This window comes from Panthera onca, chromosome D4 (genome assembly GCF_046562875.1).
Source record: "Panthera onca isolate mPanOnc1 chromosome D4, mPanOnc1 haplotype 2, whole genome shotgun sequence".
NCBI lineage: Eukaryota > Metazoa > Chordata > Mammalia > Carnivora > Felidae > Panthera > Panthera onca.
The window spans coordinates 88,440,417-88,459,067 of NC_138351.1; the positions used below are offsets into that span (position 1 = coordinate 88,440,417).

The 18,651-nt window shown below is 58.5% G+C and overlaps 1 long non-coding RNA gene and 1 pseudogene across 1 annotated transcript; one reads left to right on the forward strand and one right to left on the reverse strand.

The window, feature by feature from the left end:
* Positions 1–780: 780 nt before the first annotated feature.
* LOC132662843 (small ribosomal subunit protein uS5 pseudogene) lies at positions 781–1,673 on the forward strand (annotated as a pseudogene).
* Positions 1,674–13,211: 11,538 nt separating this feature from the next.
* On the reverse strand, positions 13,212–18,402 carry LOC144614116 (uncharacterized). Its single transcript, XR_013551646.2, has 4 exons — positions 17,087–18,402; positions 15,296–16,604; positions 14,499–14,580; positions 13,212–13,450 (listed from the first exon to the last, which is right to left on the reverse strand). It is a non-coding gene; the product is annotated as an uncharacterized LOC144614116 (long non-coding RNA).
* Between the last annotated feature and the right edge of the window lie 249 nt (positions 18,403–18,651).

Consider the following 18,651-nt stretch of genomic DNA (forward strand, 5'->3'; position numbering starts at 1 on the left):
GGCTCAGGTCATGATCTCTCGGTCCGTGAGTTCGAGCCCCGCGTCGGGCTCTGTGCTGACAGCTCAGAGCCCGGAGCCTGTTTCAGATTCTGTGTCTTTCTCTGTCTGACTCTCCCCTGTTCATGCTCTGTCTCTCCCTGTCTCAAAAATAAATAAAACGTTTAAAAAAATTTAAAAAAATAAAAAAAAAATGAAGAAGGAACCATGAGAGAACAATAGTCTGGTGCCGTCACAGGGGTGGGAATAGTGCCCGTTCCCAACAGCCAGACTGGTAAACTCAACATTCACGGGGCAGGGGGTAGAGCACCCAGGGGGGCATTGCTTCAGAGATGGGGAAGAATTAGTCTCAGACCGAGCATTGCTAAAACCCACCGAACAAATCATCAAGCAAGACCCAAACGGATCAATTGGTTCCCAAGCAATTTACTGCTTTCCAGAACAACACTCAAGAAAATTGATAAGAATACAAAAATATCCAACATTCACAATGTCTGGTATCCAACAGAAAATTACCAGACATTTGGGCGCCTGAGTGGCTCAGTCGGTTAAGCAGCCTACTTCGGCTCAGGTCACCATCTCACAGTCCGTGAGTTCAATCCCCACGTCGGGCTCTGTGCTGATAGCTCAGAGCCTGGAGCCTGCTTCCAATTCTGTGTCTCCCTCTCTCTCTGCCCCTCCTCTGCTCACGCTCTGTCTCTCCCTCTCAAAAATAAATAAACGTTAAAAAAATAAGAAAGAAAGAAAGAAAGTTACCAGACATCTTCTTTGACAGAACACCAAATGGAGAACGATGCTGGTGCCACGGAAGGGCCTGGAGAGCCCAGGCCTGTGGCTTCCACAGAGGCTTCGGCAGCAACATGTGGGGCCGGAGTCATGGCCATGGTCAGGGCTGGGCCAGGACCACGGAACTCACAGAGGAAACACCAAGGACAAGGAGTGGATCTCCATCAACAAGCTGAGCCAACTGGTCGACATCATGAAGATCAAGGCCCTGAAAGAGATCTCTCTCTCCTCCCTGCCCATCAAGGAATCTGAGATCATTGACTTCTTCCTGGAGGCATCCCAGGAAGTGATGAGGTTTGAAGTTTTGAAAATTATGCCTGTGCAAAAGCAGACCCAGGCTGGCCAGAGGACCAGGTGCAAGGCATTTGTTGCCATTGGAGAGTACAAAGGACACGTAGGTCTGGGTGCTCAGTTCTCTAAGGAGGTAGCCACTGCCTTCCATGAGGCCATCGTCCTGGACAACTTTCCACCATCTCATGTGGCGAAGCTACTGGGGGAACAAGCTTGGCGAGGCCCACACTTTCCCATGCAAGGGGACCAGACACTGTAACTCTGTGCTGAACGCCTTATCCCCTACACCAGGGGCAGGGGCATTATCTCGGCCCCTGTGCCCAAGACGATACTGATGATGGCAGGCATTGACGACTGCTACCTCTCCACCAGGGGCTACACTGCCACCCCGGGCCACTTCACCAAGGCCACTTTTGATGCTAGTCCCAAGACCTACAGCTACTGTGCCCCTGACCTCTGGAAAGAGACGGTATTCACCAAGTCTCCCTACCAGGAATTCACTGACCAGCTTGCGAAGACCCACACCAGAGTCTCTGTGCAGAAGACCCAGGCTCCAGCTGTGGCCACCACATGGTTTTACACAAGAAAAATAAAGTGAGTTAAAGCCCATTAAGAAAGAAAGAGAGAAAGAAAGAAAGAAAGAAAGAAAGAAAGAAAGAAAGAAAGAGAAAATTACCAGACATACAAAGAAGCACGAAACAATGATCTGTAAAGAAAAGAATAATTAAGCAATTGAAACTGACCCAGCACTGACACAGATGTTAGAGTGAGCAGAGAAGGATTCTAAAACAGGTTTTATAACTGTATTTTATATTTTCAAAATGTGAAGTAGAGACATTAAGATATCAAAAAAGATCCCAATTGAACTTAGAAGAGTTGAAACATACAATGTCTGAGATGAAAGGTATACTGAATGGGATTAATGGCAGATTAGACAAAACAGAAGAAAAGATTAGTGAGTTGAGGCGCCTGGGTGGTTCAGTCGGTTGAACTTCCGACTTCAGCTCAGGTCATGATCTCTAGGTTCATGAGTTCAAGCCCCGCATCAGGCTGACTGCTGTCAGTGCAGAGCCCCGTTCAGATCCTCTGTCCCCCTCTCTTTCTGCCCCTCCCTGCTTCTTCTTCTTCTCTCTCTGTCTCTCTCAAAACTAAATAAACATGTTTAAAAAAAAAAAAAGATTAGGGAGATTGAAAGCATAGCAGGAAAAAACTATCCAAAATGAAACAGAAAAAAAAATTTTTTTTTCACTTTTAAAAAGAGAGAGAGGGGGTACCTGGGTGGCTCCGTGGATTGAGCGTCTGACTTCGGCTCAGGTCATGATCTCATGGTCCGTGAGTTCAAGCCCACATCAAGCTCATTGCTGTCAGAGCAAAGCCTGCTTTGGATCTTTCTTCCCCCTTTCTCTCTGCCTCTCCCCCACTCATGCTCTCTCAAAAATAAATAAACCTCAAAAAATTAAAAAGAGAGCGAGAGAAAGCGGAAGCCGGGGAGAGGGGCAGAGGGAGAGGGAGAGAGAGAGAGAGAAAGAGAGAGAGAGAGAATCTTAAGCAGACTCCGCACTCAATGCAGAGCCCAATGCAGGGCTCCAGCCCACGACCCTGGGATCAAGACCGGAGTCGAAATCAAAAGCTGGACACTCAACCGACTGAGCCACCCAGGTGCCGCACACACACACAAATTTTCTAGTGGAAAGAGCATCAGTGAGCTGTAGGACATTTCCAAACAGCCTGATGTATTGGTATTTGGAGTCCAAGAGGAAGGGGGAAAAAGAACAGAAAAAAAAAAACACTGGAGGAAATGGTGACTGCTGTGTTTCCAGACTTAAAAAAATGTATGTCCAAGAAGCTCAGTGAACCCCAAGTGCAGACACTTGGTGACTGATTGGATGTGGAGGGTAAGGAAGGAGAACCAGGCAAGGGTGAGGTCCCAGCTTCCTGCCCGGGAGCCGAGGGCTGGGGTACCACCCGCTGAGCGGGAGACACGTGGGGTGGGATGGACCCGAGGGGGGCCATGGGGACACGGTGACGGCAGACATGACGGGTCTGGCGTTGAGAAGGCAATGACCTGGAGGTGGGAGTCCAGGAGCCCGTGGACGGGGTGGGCACTTCCAGGGAGGGCACCCGCCCTGGCCCACCCTCAGTTCATCAAAAGGCAAAGCCAGAAGAGCCAGCAGGGGAGATGGGACACGCAGAGAGGGCACAGGAAATCCAAAGGGCGTGGCGTCGGGGGGTGGGGGTGGGGGAAGCCGTCTTGAGGAGAGCAAGACGTGGCAATGACGTCACTAAGAGGTGAAGCCTGGTGAGGCTGGCTCGGGTTCCTCTGGGCCCTGGGCTGGCCCTAGGGCAGGACTGGCCCACAATATTGTACAGAAAGTGACAGACGTGAGGGGTCCCGGGCAGGAGCAGGACCTATAGGACAGGGCTCTCTGGAAGGCACGGGGTGGGGGGCTGGCCAGCGCAAGCTACTTCTCAGGAGCGAGAGGGCTCTCTGGGCAGCAGGTGGGGTGGAGGCGGGGGTGACTGCGTTTCCAGCTTCAGAGGCACAGCCCCGCAAGCCGTGACCACAGGTGGAGAGGACCGCAGTGCAGGGCAACCGGTGGACCCCCGCGATGACAGCGTGGACGAAAGGAAAGGCCGGCGTGTGGGCCCGCGGGTCCTCGTGGTGCCCCGGAGGGTTCCTCTGAGCGGGGAGAGGAGGCCCCCAAAGACTTCCAGAGACGAGTAGCCCTACCTGGGGTGAGTAGTGACCCCAGGGACGGGGGTGCAGGAGCCACAAGCGTGGGGGGGGGGGTGAGTAAGTTGCGGGGGCGGGGGGACGGTGCACAAGGAGGCATGCGGTGGTGGGCGGAGGGGCATCCCGGACTTAGGTGAGGGATCACAGTGAGAGAGAGAGAGGGAGGGAGGGCGAGGGCGCGCGCGGGCTGGTTTCCTGCACGCGGGCTCCGTTTCTGCCACCTGAGGAAGGTGATTTGCGCGTCTCGCCTTCGTAGGCAGCTCTGGTTGCCTAGGCCCAGCCCCAGCCTGGGCCTTGAAGCCGGGGCCGCAGGATGGCGAGAAAGCCAAGAGGAGCCAGACCCCACGGCCTGGCCCTGGCCGCCGGAGCCCCCCACGGCTTGAGCGGAGGCTGGGGTGCAGGTGCAGGGCGGCGGAGGCTGGCCTCCGAAAGATCAGAAGCTCCTGAGAGCCTCCCCTGGCAGGGGACCCTGTAGGGGTGAGCCCTCCGCCTGCTCATCAAGGCCACCTGCTGTCTCCTGCACCCCCCCCCCCATCAGCCCTGGAGGCCATTTCCTGGACCCCAGCTGGGCGGTCCTGGCCGCCTTCTGCCTCCCTCTTCAGCATCCCCTAGCAGGCAAGCCGCAGCCAAGCGCTGTCCTGTTCTCTCTGTTCCCCAGGGCTCTGCCGCCATATCCAAATCACCCACCTCCCCATGGCAGTGTGCTGTGCTCCCTAGCGAGGGTGGGATTGCACACCCCCGCGCGTAGGCCTGGAACGTGCGCGGGGACCAACACAGACACAGGCACAAACAGAAGCAGCCTCAGAAACGTGCGCGCGCGCTGGGGAGCGTCCCCTGCGCCGACGTTCACACGCAAGCACGGAGGGGGTGGGGGGTGGGAATGAAACCACAAAGGTGGGTGTGCAAAACATGGGTACGTGCATCCCCGTGTGCGCCAGGGTGGACGCACCGTGCACCCACAACGCCAATGCACCTCAAATGTACAGGCGCACACGCATTCCGTACACATTCACGCAACTCCACGCGCCCCGTGTGCTTCCAAGCGTTCCCGGAGAGGTGCGCCCACGCGCGCAGATGGGCACCGAAAACCAGGTGCAAACAGATACACACAGGCACATACAAGATGCACATACAAACATGTGCAAAGGCGCACATCTACGTAAGCGCATGCGGGCATATGGGCAGGTGCCTGGTTATTCACGCAGACACGGAGTGACTCACGCTCATACGTAGCAATAATACACACGCGCCCACGTACACCGTGCATAGACTCGTACACAAAGATGTACTTGCGAGGATGTACGTGTCTCCATAAATTCCTGCACGCTTACGAACGGAAGCGCTCGCGCACATTCCTGGAGACATACACAGATATCTGCACGCTCCGCGGAAAGCTTCACGAGCTGGTGAGAGGGCAGAGCGCCCCTCTGGTTCACAGCTACATCCCTGATGCCCAGCACAGGGCCTGGTACACAGGGATTTGCTAAGCGGAACATCGGGGAACAGCCTTGGCAAAGGCTCAGAGGCAGGAGATTCCTGAGGACTGGCCAGGAGTCTCATGGGACTGGGTGGGGATAGGATGGGACTGGGTGGCCAAGGCTTCCAGTGGTCGACTGGGGAGGGGGTGTTCAGGGCCAGGTCCCTCCTGGGCTTCACCTCCCTCCCCGCACCCCGCCTCCCCTCCATCCCCACTCACACTCCCCCCATGCCCCCTCACATTGTACTGACAGCAGGTGCAGTCAGATACTGGCAGGGGGGCAAAACATAGGGGAGGAGGGAGAGGGGTCACAGGAAACACATGGCCTTGAGGCCAGGTAGGCAGGTCCTGGACCCACAGGCAGGTCACAGGGTGAGGACTTGATTCTCCTGGGAGCCCCCAGAAGCACATTCTAGGCAATCCGCTATATGGATCTTTACAAAGTGAATCCACTTGTATAACCAGCATCTATCTAAATAAATAAATACATACATACATACAACATATCCCACTCTCTAGAAGGCAGGGAGGGTCTTTTTTTTTTTTCTAATGGTTATTTTTGAGAGACAGAGGGACAGAGCATGAGCAGGGGAGGGGCAGAGAGACAGAGAGGGGGGAGGCACGGAATCCGAAGCAGGCTCCAGGCTCTGAGCCGTCAGTACAGAGCCCAACGCGGGGCTTGAACTCAGGGGGCTCGAACGCACGCGCGGACTGTGAGCTTTGTCTTCGCTTGTAGCCAGCAAGGGGACACTCAGCTCAGGACCCCTTTGCCCCGGGCCACCACACCCTCATCTTCTCCCGTTAGCCAGGGTCCCAGCAGCCCCCATGGGTGAGAGGCAGGGACAGTTCGTCAGCCCCCACCCTGTGGTCCTGCCTCTCCTCTGCATCAGGCCCAGGCTCCTGTGGCCAGCCGAGGGGTCACCATCTCCCCTATCGGGGGAGAGACCTTGTTCCAGATCTTGAGCAGCACCTCTGGAGCCCCCATTTTGGAAGCCAGGAAAGCTGGGGGGAAAGAGCACAGAGCCCTTGAGTGTCTATGCTGGCCCACCCCTTTGAGCCTCTTGTTGACACGGCCCAAGGCCCCATGGCTTTAAGGAAAGACTCGAACTCAGGGCCGACCCACTCCAAACCCCATAGCCCCTTCAGCAGCGGAGATCACGACCATCATTTTACAGATGAGGAAACTGAGGCTCAGAGAGACCAAGAACAGAACCAAGACTCCCATGCAGGAGTTTTGAACGCCAGGCTTCCGGTTGTGGGGCTGAACTTGACCCCGGCATTCCTCTGCTCAAAGCCCTCCCCATACACTCGGGACAAACCTCCTTCACAGGTCCCGAGCCCTCCATGGCCTGACCCTGCCAACCTCACCCACCTCTCCTGCCCACTAGCACACTGGTCCTTCCCAGATCGATGACCCCAGTGCCTTTTGGACTCCAGGTATCGATAAGCAGCTGCCATGGGGCTTGGTACTCGTCTTGCCCCAGGAGAGGACGGACAGGCGCTGTCTCCTTTCAGCTGCGCCCACTGTGCACAGCACGCTTCCTGGCACACAGTAGGTGCTCAGTGGAGGGATGAATGAGCCTGTGGCAGGCTGGCAGGCAGGGGAAGGTCAGCAGAGGGAAGGCTGGTAAGCACAAACAGGGGCCTGATGCAGAGGGATTTGCTAGGTGGAACATCGGGGAACAGCCTCAGCAAAGGCTCAGAGGCAGGAGACTTCTGAGGACTGGCCAGGAGTCTCCTGTGACTGGATGAGGATAGGATGGGACTAAGTGGCCAAGGCGGGAGTGGCTCCCACCCTCTGCACCCTCTGCGTAGGAGGTCTGGGCTTGGGACAAGGACTTGCCCAAGATCACGAGCTGGTGAGTGGACAGGCAGGATTAAAACTCAGATCCTCCCCAGCCCCCAGCCCAGTTTGGGGTTGGGAGACCCTTCCCTCCTCACCCCCCTTCCCCTCTCTCTCTCCTCTCTCCCTCCTTCCTAGAGGATGCAGGGCCAAACTGCCCTAAGACAGGGGGTTGGAGGTCCCTGACCTGCGGCTCCTTTCTCCCTGACCACACCTCTAGCCCAGGCTCTGGGATATGTCAGCACCCTGCTGAGAAGAGCCCACCCCCCCCCCCCCGGGGTCTCCCCTCTGAGAGCTGTGGCTTTGTAGAGTCCTGGGGCCACTAGCTCGCTGTGTGGCCTCCTGGGGCCACTAGCTCACTGTGTGGCCGTAGATGAGGGGTCCTCCCCTCTCTGAGTTCCGCTTTCTCATCTACAAAATGGGGATAAGACACATCTCCTGGAGGCGCTGGGGAGAATCGGTGGTATAAACTCAAAATAACCCCCCAACACGCTCCCGGGCAGCCACAAACGCAGGCGCTTCTCACGAACCCTCTCATTGTAGCCTCTCGGTAAGCAAGACGTGGGAACGACCCTGGTTTATAGAGGAGGAAACTGAGGCTCAGAGAGGTCACGCCACCTCCCCAGGCAGCAGGGCCCCCGAAGCCCGAGCTTCCAGGGGCGGGAGTGGCTCCCACCCTCTGCACCTGCCGCCCTCCCTCCGCGGGAGCCACCCTGCCCCGCCCCGCCCTCCCCTCCCCTCCCGTCGCCCCCAGCGTCGGTCCTTCCTCGGGGCCAGCTCGAGGGCTCCCCCGAAGCAGGGCCCGCGGGCGGGGCGGCCGAGTGAGCGGGGACGCGGGCAGCGGGAGGGGGCGCCTGCCCCGCGCCGGCCGACGTGGGTCGATACTGCGGCGGGATGAATGGGAGAGGCGAGCCGGGCGGCGGGGAGGGAGGGGGGAGGGGGAGGGGGCAGAGGAGGAGCGGGAGGGCCGCCCCCCACCCCCGTCCGGCGGGCCCGGCCCGGGTGTGCGGCCGTCAGCGCCGAGCGCGGCCCCGCGGCCCCGCCGAGGGATCGATAACTAATTTCACCGCAGCGGCCGCCCCAGTTTTTTCCCGATAATTGTGCGCCGGCAGCTGCGAGCGAGGCCCCCGGCCCGGCGCGCGGCCCCCGCCCGCGCCCGATCAATTGACATCGCCACCGGGCGGCAGGAAAACTCATTTTTCTCTCCCTCCCCGGCTCCCGGTGGGCGCGGGCTAAGCCCCGCCTCGGGCCGGGGGCTGGGAGGGGAGGGGAGGGGAGGGGCGGGGCGGGGGGCACGAGGGGAGGGCCCGGGGCGTGGAGTGGCGGGGGGGGGGGCGGGGGGGGACGCAGGCGGGAAGGAGGCTCCCGGGGAATCCGAGGAAGCCGGAGGAGAGGGCGTGGGGGTGCCTCAGTTTCTCCACTCTACGCCTAGGGGCTTGGCCGAAGGCCTCGACGCAGGGCCGGCCCCGCCCCCTTCGCTGTTTCCAGAGCGGGAGGGCGAAGCCACCCCTGGCAGCTGGGTGGAAGGGCTGAGCGCGCCGGCGCCGGGGCCCGGACGCTGGGCTTCGAACCCGGCCTCCAGCGCTTACAGCTGTGACCTTGGGCTCAGTCTTCCCTCTGGGCGCGGCCTCTCTGAGCCTCAGTTTCCCCGTCTTCCCAAAGGGGCCCGACAGAGTCCGGGGCACGCAGAGCTGTTGATCAGAGGCAGTGGGGCGGTGCACATCAATGGTGGCTCTCAGCCAGCGAGTGGAGAGGAAATCAGCGGTTACTAAGCACCTACTGTGCGCCAGGCCCGTTGGAGGCGTTGGGGACAGACGAAAATCCCTGCCCTCGTGTTCTCGCGAGGAGATGCACGATAGATATAATGTATAAGCGACGCAAACAGTGAGAAGATAGGAAACGAGCAGGGCGAGTGGGATAGGGGATGGGAGAGAGGGAGAGGCCCCTTGGCAAAGCTCTGCGCTGCCGGCTCTCAACCTGCTGGCTGCTCAAGGTCGCAGGAAACCTGCAGACTTGGCATTCTCTCGAGGAGGGTGGTCAGGAGGAGGGAGAGAAAGAGGAGGGAGGAGGCACGACGTGGATCGGAGGAGTCAAAGAGGGGGGCAAGGCAGAGGCCAGAGTGGCGGCAGGAGGGGGTCCAGAGAGAAAGGGGGTGCGGGCAGAGGGAGAAGGGAGGGCAAGAGTTCTGATGGCCGAGGAGTCCTGGAGGGTCAGGGGCAGAAGGGCCTCGGGTAGCTGACTTGCCCTAGCCGGGTCACTGAGGCGCAGAGAGGGGCAGGAGTCTGTCCCATGCCATAGTATATAGGAGGGGGACAGCAGTGGGCCCCTGGCTACTGTCTCCAGACCCTGGAGAAGGGTGAGAGGCGCAGGGGAAGGAGAGAAGAGAGAATTACGGAGGGGAGGGAGTGGTGTGGGGGGCGGCCCATAGGCTGGGTCAGGAGGAGCTGGGGAGCCTTGACTGTGCCTCTCAGAGGCCAGCCAGAGCTTCCCTGGGGCTCAGTACATCTTCTACACCTTCCGGAGGATTCGGAATGACTGGTTGGGACTCAGGGAATCCCATCTGCTGACCAGACCCTTCCCTGCCCCCATCTGGGCAAACTAGTTACCAAACTCTGACAGAGAAGTCCTAAGGCTTCTCTGCAGGGGTAGGGGAGCCGGGCAGGAGTGGGGGGGTGGGGGGGAGGGGGCAGGCTGCTGGGAGTGGAGGGGGTGTGCAATCCAGGGCTGAGCAAACCTCAGGACTCTCCCCCCTGCCTCGGATTTCTCATCTTGTGAGAGGTGAGGTGTTGTTGGGGCTCTGAGGTTCTGTCAGTTTCTCTTCCCTCCAAATTCCTGGCGCACGGAGCCCGCGAGGGGTTGAGAGAGAGCAGTGACTCCGCAGAATTGAAAGGCAGATTGCTAGCAAGCAAATGAGGCTAGCCCAGGAAGCCGGAAGTGGGAAGCGGGGCCGGGGCTGGCTGGCCTGGACTTAGAACAAGACCGGGCGAAGCCCCGCCCACCCTTTTGTCCGACCGTCCATCCATCCACCTACCCAGACCTATCAATCAGTCTTTCGGCACATTTAGGAAGCACCTACTGTGTGCGAGGCACTATGGAGGGGAGTGAGCTGGCCCATCCTCTCCCTCTCCCCACGACCCCCACATTTTCTCTGGAGAGTGTGGTCGTGGGAACACTGGATTGGGAGTCAAGGCCGGACTTAGGTCCGCCTGGTGGCCTAGGCAGGCTCCTTGGCCTCTTGGCACCTTGGCGTTCTGCTGCCCGGTACACAGAAGCCACGGCCAGCCAATGATGCTGCGTCCCCAGTAGCTGGCACCCGCCGTCCGGGATCAAGCTGTGGAAATAGGATTGCCTCCCTCCGTCCCTTCCAATGTCCCCCCTCCTCCTCTATGGGATTTGCCCTTCTCCTCTCGGCCACCTTAGGTTTGTCGGGTAAGAGGTCCCGGTTACCTGCGCTGGGGGGGGGGTGGGGGGGTGGGGGGGGGTGGGAGCCAGGAGACCGGGCTGTGGACAGTTGGGGAGGACTGCAACCCGCACTCTCGGGGTGTCACTGAACTCAGAGCTTTGACTGCCCTCTGACCACTTTGGGGTCCCCGCGCCAGAGATCAGCGGGCAAAGACAGGAGTAACTGTTCAGGCGTGGGTCGTCCACCCCAGAGGCAGCAACTGTCTGCAGAAAGTCTCTGCAGGGCCCGCAGGTAGCCGGTGACGCGAAGGGGGCTCTAATGGCCTGGACCCCGTGGAGGACAGGGACAGAGCCGAGTGCTGCAAGGGGTGGACTGTATGAGCCGCTCTCGTGCAGGACTTCAAGCCTCTTAAGCCAGGTCAGCTTCAGGGGCCAGCTCCAGGCAGCCACAGCCCCCACCAAGCTCCGGCCTGTGTCTTTCTTGTGTCTCACTTCCTGTCCTAAGGCTTCTCCGATGCCAGGGGTGGGACACGCCTCCCTGCCCAGGGAACCCGCTCAGCAGCCATAGAGGCCCAGCCACAACACCCCACAGGCCAACCCTTGATCCAGGGCAGACATAGCCTCGGGATAAACGCCTCCCCCGTTCTTCCTCCGGCAGGCGGTCCTGAGATGCACGTCATGAGGAATCTCCGACAAGCCCGAGGGACTGGCCACCCAGACTTCCCTAATGGTGAGCTCAATACCGTGTGTTTGTATCTGCTCTTTTCTGTGTCACTCTCCCCCCTCTCCACCCCTCACTCTTGCCCCTGGGCACACGCTTCCAAGCCAACCCCCTGGCCCTTCTTTTCACCTGCTTTCAGGGACCCGAAACAGGCGTTATCGACTGGCTTGTGTACCCCCCCCCCCACCGCCAGATTCATAGGGTGAAGTCTTTTCTTTTTTCTTAAGTTTTTTTTTTAATGAATTGTGTAAACGCCCCCCCCCGATTCATAAGGTGAAGTCTTTTTTCTTAAGTTTGTTTTTAATGAATTGTGTAAATGCCCCCCCCCGATTCATAAGACAAAGTCTTTTTTCTTAAGTTTTTTTAAATGTCTATTTATTGGGGGGGGGGGAGGGGCAGAAAGAGAGGGGGACAGAGGATCCGAAGCAGGCTCCCGTGCTGACAGCCGAGAGCCCGACGCGGGGCTCAAACTCACAAACCGCGAGATCATGGCCTGAGCTGAAGGCTTGACAGAGGGAGCCACCCAGGCGCCCCTCGTCTGGTGGAGTCTTAGCCCCCAGTACCTCAGAATGTGACTGGACTAGGACATAGAGTCTTTAAAGACGGAATTAAGGTAAAATGAGGTCATTAGGGTGGGCCCTAATCTAACATGGCTGGCGTCCTTTAAGAAGAGGAAATTAGGACATAGACATGCACAGAGGAAGGACCGTGTGAATACATGGGGAGGCGATGGCTGTGTGCAAGCCAGGGAGGTTCGCTTCAGGAGAAACCAAACCTACCCAGACCTTGATCGTGCCCTTCCAGCCTCCAGAACTGTGAGAAAACACATTTCTGTTGCTTAAGCCCCCCCAGTCCGTGGTGCTGTGTCACAGGCGCCCTGGCGAACTAATACACAGGTCCGTTCTGTGTGCCTCCCGTTTTTACAACCAGAGAAACTGAGGCTTCAAATGGCAAAGGACCCTCCCCCGGCCCCCCCTGCCCCGGGTGGTACAGCTGGTAAGCGGCCGGGCCCAAATTCAAACAGGGGTCCTTGGGCGGTGGAGGGCAAGCCCTTGACACTAGAGGCGTTAGGGAACCAAGGGAGACCCTCTGGTCCAGAAATCCAGAGGCCCCTCTTCCCCTGCCCCCCACCAGCCGTCCACACACTTTGATTGCCCTGCCTTTGGAGGACCCTCCGGCTCCCTCCTCCGGGACTCTGTTTTCACGGCTGCTGCTGCAGTGCTGAGCTCTTCCAGCTCATTCCCTCCCTCCCCTCCTCTGAAGGCTCTTCCTCACCAGCGAACTCGCTCACAGCGCACACACGTGTGCACGCACACGCGCACGCACTCGGTGCTCACCTCTTTTTGGCAGCCACTCTGAGGCTCTCTCTACCACCCTCCCTAAGGCCTGCTGCAGACTAGCTGCAGAGTGGCTTTGGGGATGCCCCCCCCCCCCACCCGAAGACCACACCGTGTCCCTCCCTGTGCCCCCAGTGCCCAAGTGAGCCCCCTCCTGCCCCAGCGGCACCCTGTGCCGAGCACCACGCCGAGAATCGTGCTCAGATCGCTTCACTGGCTCCCGCCCGCCCTGTGGCAGAGACTGGTATTGTCTCCATTTCATACAGGAGCAACTGGGGCCCGGAGAAGGACAGGGCTCTGCCTAAGGACTCACAGCAGTGAGCGGTAGGGCTGGGATTCATCCTGGCCAAACTCAAGAGGATGGAATTTATTCCAAGATGTCATGGCTAACACGGAACTCTCCCTGAGAGCGGACTGCAATTTGGGGCAGAGGGCAAGGACTGAGCAGGACAGCCAGAGGTCGCTCCCTCCCCCACCACTTGGCCCTTGAGAGTTCCATCCTCCGAAGGACAAGTATGAACCTCCATCCAGGCGGCGCTCACTCCTGTGTGGCCACCTGACCCTCAGGCAAAAGGGTGTTGTGTAGAGACCAGCAAAGATCCCACTCTGGCGGGGGTGGAGTGGGGGGGGGGGGTGGCGGGGAGGGATGTAGGCAAAGACCAACCTTTTGCCAGCACCTCCGACGTGCCGAGCCTCTGGTCATTTTATAGCAATGGAAGGGGGGAACCAAGCCTGGGCTCTGACCCCCAGAGCGCTTGGTCTAGTGGAGAAAACACACCCAATTATGCCACCAGCAGCTGTAACTTTCAGACTCAGCAGATGCTGGGACGGATGAAGGCGGTCAGTAATGGGAGTGGCAGATCTGGAGAACGAGGAGCAGTTAGCCAGGTGAAGGGGGAAGGGACAGCCTGTGCAAAGGGCCTGTACAGGGAGGGACGGAGGGAGGAGACGGGGCAGACAAAAGGAGCAGGCCTGTGCACTGGAGCTGGTGGAAGCTTCTGGAAGAGGCTGGAAGGGCTCCCAAGGGCTGGGCTGGGCTGTGCAGGGCCCTGTGAGCCACATTAAAAGTTCTCGTCTATTCAGCAGAGATTTGTGTATTGAAGATCCCTGCAACCAGCTCTCCGGGATGGAGAATAGGGTCAAAGCACAGAAGCAGGTAGAAAAGTGAGGGGTTGGCTTGGGTCCAGGTGAGAGGGCCTGGGGAAGTGACAGCTGGCACAAATATTAAAAAAAAAAAAAAAGACCCAAGACTCCGCACAGGAGCGGGGCAATAACATCCAGTCTTTTTTTTTTTTTTTTTTTTTTTTTTTAAATTTTTTCCCAACGTTTTTTATTTATTTTTGGGACAGAGAGAGACAGAGCATGAACAGGGGAGGGGCAGAGAGAGAGGGAGACACAGAATCGGAAATAGGCTCCAGGCTCCGAGCCATCAGCCCAGAGCCTGACGCGGGGCTCGAACTCACGGACCGCGAGATCGTGACCTGGCTGAAGTCGGACGCTTAACCGACTGCGCCACCCAGGCGCCCCAATAACATCCAGTCTTGATTTCAAAGCGGGAGGGGGCCTCCGAGATTCCCAGCGTGTGGACACAGGGGTTTTACAGGCGCAAGGAAGCAGAGGCCCAGAGAGAGGAACCGTCTTGCCCCCACGTGACTCTGCCGGTTCATTCATTCAGCTGAGTTTACTGAGTACCTACTAGGCGCCAGGCGCCGAGCTAGGGTCTGGGGATAATACAGAGACAAGCCAGACAGATCTGTCCTGCTGTGCTGGGTGGGGGACGGGGAGGGGGGGGAGCTGGTGGGGGTGGAAGGGGGAGCCCAGCTGGACCTCCAGGGTCCTGAAGGCTGGGAGGGAGGGAGAGGGGGAGGGAGAGACAGAAACGCTAATGCTAATGACGAAATTACACTTACCGAGAATTTTCCATCGCCAGGCATTGTGTCCAGGCTTCTGCAAACGCGATCTCCTTCATTGCTTCATGGCTGCGAGCGAGCCCTGTTGGGCCATTGTACAGATGACAGGATTAAGGGTCAGAGAGGTGGCCAGGCCAGGCCCCTCCCCCCCACCTTCCCACAGAGCCTGGTTTTCCTGCCTCAGGGCCTGACCAGGTCCTCCCCAGGTTCCAGACCTGAGGTTTGGGGGTGGGGGGTGGGTGGGAATGGTAGTACCCAGAGCGGGGGTGGGGGTGGGGGGTCCAGAAGCACCATCCCCTGGACACACCGAAGGTTCCAGCCCCTTCCCCCCATTCAGCGGAGGGGCCCAGGCTGGCTGGGGGTCACGGGGAGGTCAGGGAGGAAGGAAGGAGAATGTGTCCTCCCGGGGGGGCCGTGTTCTGCTCTCTCTCCAACAACAAAGGAGCCTCAGTGAATCTGCCTGTGGGGAGGTGGGGGGAGGGGACAAAGGTGGGGAGCCACGCGCTGTGGCCCCTCCCTGCTCCAGCCCCCTCCAAGGCACAGTCTGGGCCAAATCACTGTCCTCCTCTCCACCCCCCATCACTAACTGCAGGAACAGGGGTGCCGGGGCCGGGGGGGGGGGGGGTGCTCAGACAGTTAAGTGTCCGACTCTTGGTTTCGGCTCAGGTCATGATCTCACGGTTTGTGGGTTTGAGTCACATGCATGTGACTGCAGCCTCCTTGCTCATGCATCCAGATGCGTGAATTCATTCATTCATTCATTCATTCATTCATTCATTCAGTAGTGTTCTGAGCACCTGCTCTGGGCCGGATCCTGTGCTGGGTGCTGGTGACAGGGGAGGACACAGCATTCTGGGTTCCTGCCATTGGGGGCGCATGGCCTCAAAGAAGGACGCTCAGGAGCCATTATTGAACAAGGTAGTGCTGAGATCAGGGGAGCACACAGGAGGGAGGGACCACGTAGTGAGACCGGAGGGACGATCACCCCAGTAAGGGTGGCATTCAGGGAAGGCTGCTTGGAGGAGGCGATAGCTTTCCAAGACCCAAAGACTGGACAGGGGCCTCAGGAGCCAGACGGGGCTGGGGTCTCGTAGGCCATGGTGAAGATTTGAACTTCTCCCTTGGGCAGGGAGGGGCTGTGAGCAGGGGCGCGACAGGTCAAAGGTGAACTTCGGAATGTTCTTCCACGCAGTATATACACCTGCGTACGCGTTCCTGTGCAAGCGAACCTGCGCGTGTGCCCCTGTTCACAAGTACCTACACACGGGTACGCCTGCGTGCCCGGCCCCGCGCAGAGCTCTTCACAAACACGGCATCCAGTGTATCTAATCTGTGCATTTTATGGAGGCTCGGAGAGATGGAGAGATTTGCCCAGAGACGCCCGTGATGGCTCAGACTCCGAGCCTGGGCAACTTGTTTCCAGCTTGTGCTTGTGACCACAGGGCTCCTGGTGAAGACAGACAGGGGGTTAGAAGGCAGCTCTCCTTTTGAAGGAGGTGCTAATGTGTCCCTCCGCTCACCTTGTAGGTTCGGCCCAGAGGCCCAGCCGGTCAAACAGGCTGTACTTGTTCCCTGGGGAAACTACAGATGGAAAGGCCCAGAGAAGGACCCTCGTATGACCAGGTGGCTTCATGAAGCTCCCACCCCTGCCCCTTGGCCCTTTAGTTTGCAAAGCAGGATCACTCAGATTATTTCTTTTCTTTCTGGAACATCAGAGCTGGCTAAGATCCGGCTAAGCTGGAGGTGAGGTGGTGCAGCCCTTCTGCATCAGTTTTCCGTGGCTGCTGTGACCTATGACCCGCAAATTTAGTGGCGTTAACGACACGCATTTATTCTCTTATGGGCTGGAGGCCAGAAGACCCAAGGCCAGGGTGTCGGAGGGCCGTGTTCCTTTCGTGGGCTCTAGAGGAGAATCTGTTTCCTTGCTTTCTCTAGCTTCTAGAGGCTGCCCACTGTCTTTGCCTTGCGGCCCCTTCCTCTTTCCTCAAAGCCAACGGCAAAGCATCTTCCGATTTCTCTCTCTCTGGCGCTGATCTTCCTGCCTCTTTTTTACCAGGGCCTTTCCTCACTCCTGCGTTTTATACCCGCTGCTGCACCTTGTTCATGCTTAATAAAGAAGCACACTTATTACGACATCACAAACGTGTCTTTAAAAAATCTTGATAGCTGTGTTTCAGGCACAGAAGAAGTCATGACCCACCCCGTGCCCTACGTATGTACACACACACACACACACACACACACACACTGCTGGGAAAAGGCTCGGGACCTTGGATGTTTGGACAAGCTGAGGCTGGAGCCTGCGGGGAATCTGGCGGGGGCTTGGCAGACGGGAGACCGGTGTCTAAGGAGCTTCAGGAGGTGGCCTCTCTGAGTCGCCTTGGATCAGGCCAGGCTCAGTCCTGGAGGCCACAGCCCGGGCCCCGAGCCAGCCCAAGGGGCAGGGGGAGGAACCCATATCGAGGGGCACCCAGTCCATTAATGGGGCACATGGAGACAACAGCACATTCAGTCAAGTCAAACACCATAGAGACAATCAGCTTTGGAGCCAGAGGGCCTTAGGTTCAAATCCTAGCTCTGCTACTTACCGGCTGGGTGGCCAGGGGCAGCTGACTTGACCAATACTTAAGGATTGTTGTGAGGATTATAGGAATGTCTTCAAAGGACAATACTACATACACGTTAGCTGCCATGATGGTGGCAATGGCCATGATTCTCCTATTGTTATAAGCCGGGAGGCCGGGACCGGAGGCAGTCTGCCAGGGATCGCTTCCATAAGAGGTAGTCGGAAGAAAGGGTATTCTAGGCTAGCGGGTCAGGCCCTTTCTACTTCCGGCCACGTTGGGGCCAGCCCCGGCCAGCACGCCCCCTCCTCAGAGCCTCGCTTCCCGTTTCTCCATTCCCACCTCTGGCCGGTCCGTTCCAGGTGGTCTGAAATCCAGGCTGGGCTTTTCTTCTAGCCCAACTTAATCCCTCCTGCTTCTGCGGGTCCCACCCAGTGAGTCCCCTCACCAGAGGAGTGGGGACAGCCTGGGCTGGGTTCCGTAGGTGACCAGGTCCTGCGGGGGTCCTGCTCCACCTACCCAGACCCTGCGCGGTCCCCCTGGCCTGTGCCACACCACCCTGCCCTCCCCAAGATCTGCCCTTGCCCAAGCTGGCACACAGTAGGTGCTCAGTAAACATTTGTTAAAGGTGGGAAGGAGGAGATTAGTCCAGCCCTCCGGGAAACAGGAGAAAACAGGCTGAGAAGCTTGACAGCGGTGGGGGTCAGCTCTCCTGCCTGCTGCCCGCCATAACGGGAGCCCCCTGTTTTCTGTCCTCTCTCTCCTCTGCTGAACCCAGCAGACAGCACAGTGGGGTGGGCTGGGCTGGGGAAAGCGGGAGTGGTGGTAGTAGGGAGCTGCAGACAGAATGCCCAATGCCCTGGGGAGAGGAAAGCTGAGCTCTGAGGTCTCTAGAACTAAAGCTGGAGCTGGCGGGGAGGGGAGGCTGAGGCTCACATCTGGCTTTGCCCACCCAGGCAGGCGCTCCTGCGGGTAGGGCATTTATCCCTGCATCACTACCACCCCCTACACCCTGCCTGACCCCCCCCCCCCATTCTCCTCCTCCTGGGGAGGCACTGGAGGGCCCCTTTCAGAGCTGCCCTGGGGTCTGTGTGCATGTACATAGCCAGTTATACGGTGGGGTGTGTGTGTGTGTGTGTGTGTGTGTGTGTGTGTGTGAAAACCTCAGTTCCTGAGACACTGGAACCTACTTGAGGCTCCTGGCCAAGTTGCTCCTGTGTTTTTTAACTTATGGAAACTCCCCCCCAAAGGAGAGTACCTGGGCCCTGTCCCCCTCCGAGGCGCCTTGGTTGAACAGTCCCAGGATGGAATCTAGCCTGGGGTGGGACAGGGGACGGGGGGGGGGGGGCTCTCTTTGCTGAGCCCTACCTAGCACTGCGCTGAGAGAGGCCCAGGAAACCAGCAGACTGAGAAGAGGGTTGAGCGCCCATGATGCCGTAGAGCATCATGGGATCCCGGGGCAGGGAATCAAGAGGCTGGGGCTTTCTGGGGCCGTCTAGTGGTTGATCCCAAGGGCAGCAGCTGGGGGCCCTGTGCAGTCAGGACAAGGCCCCGGCTGGAGGTGGGGAGAAAGGTCACCCAGCTTTGTG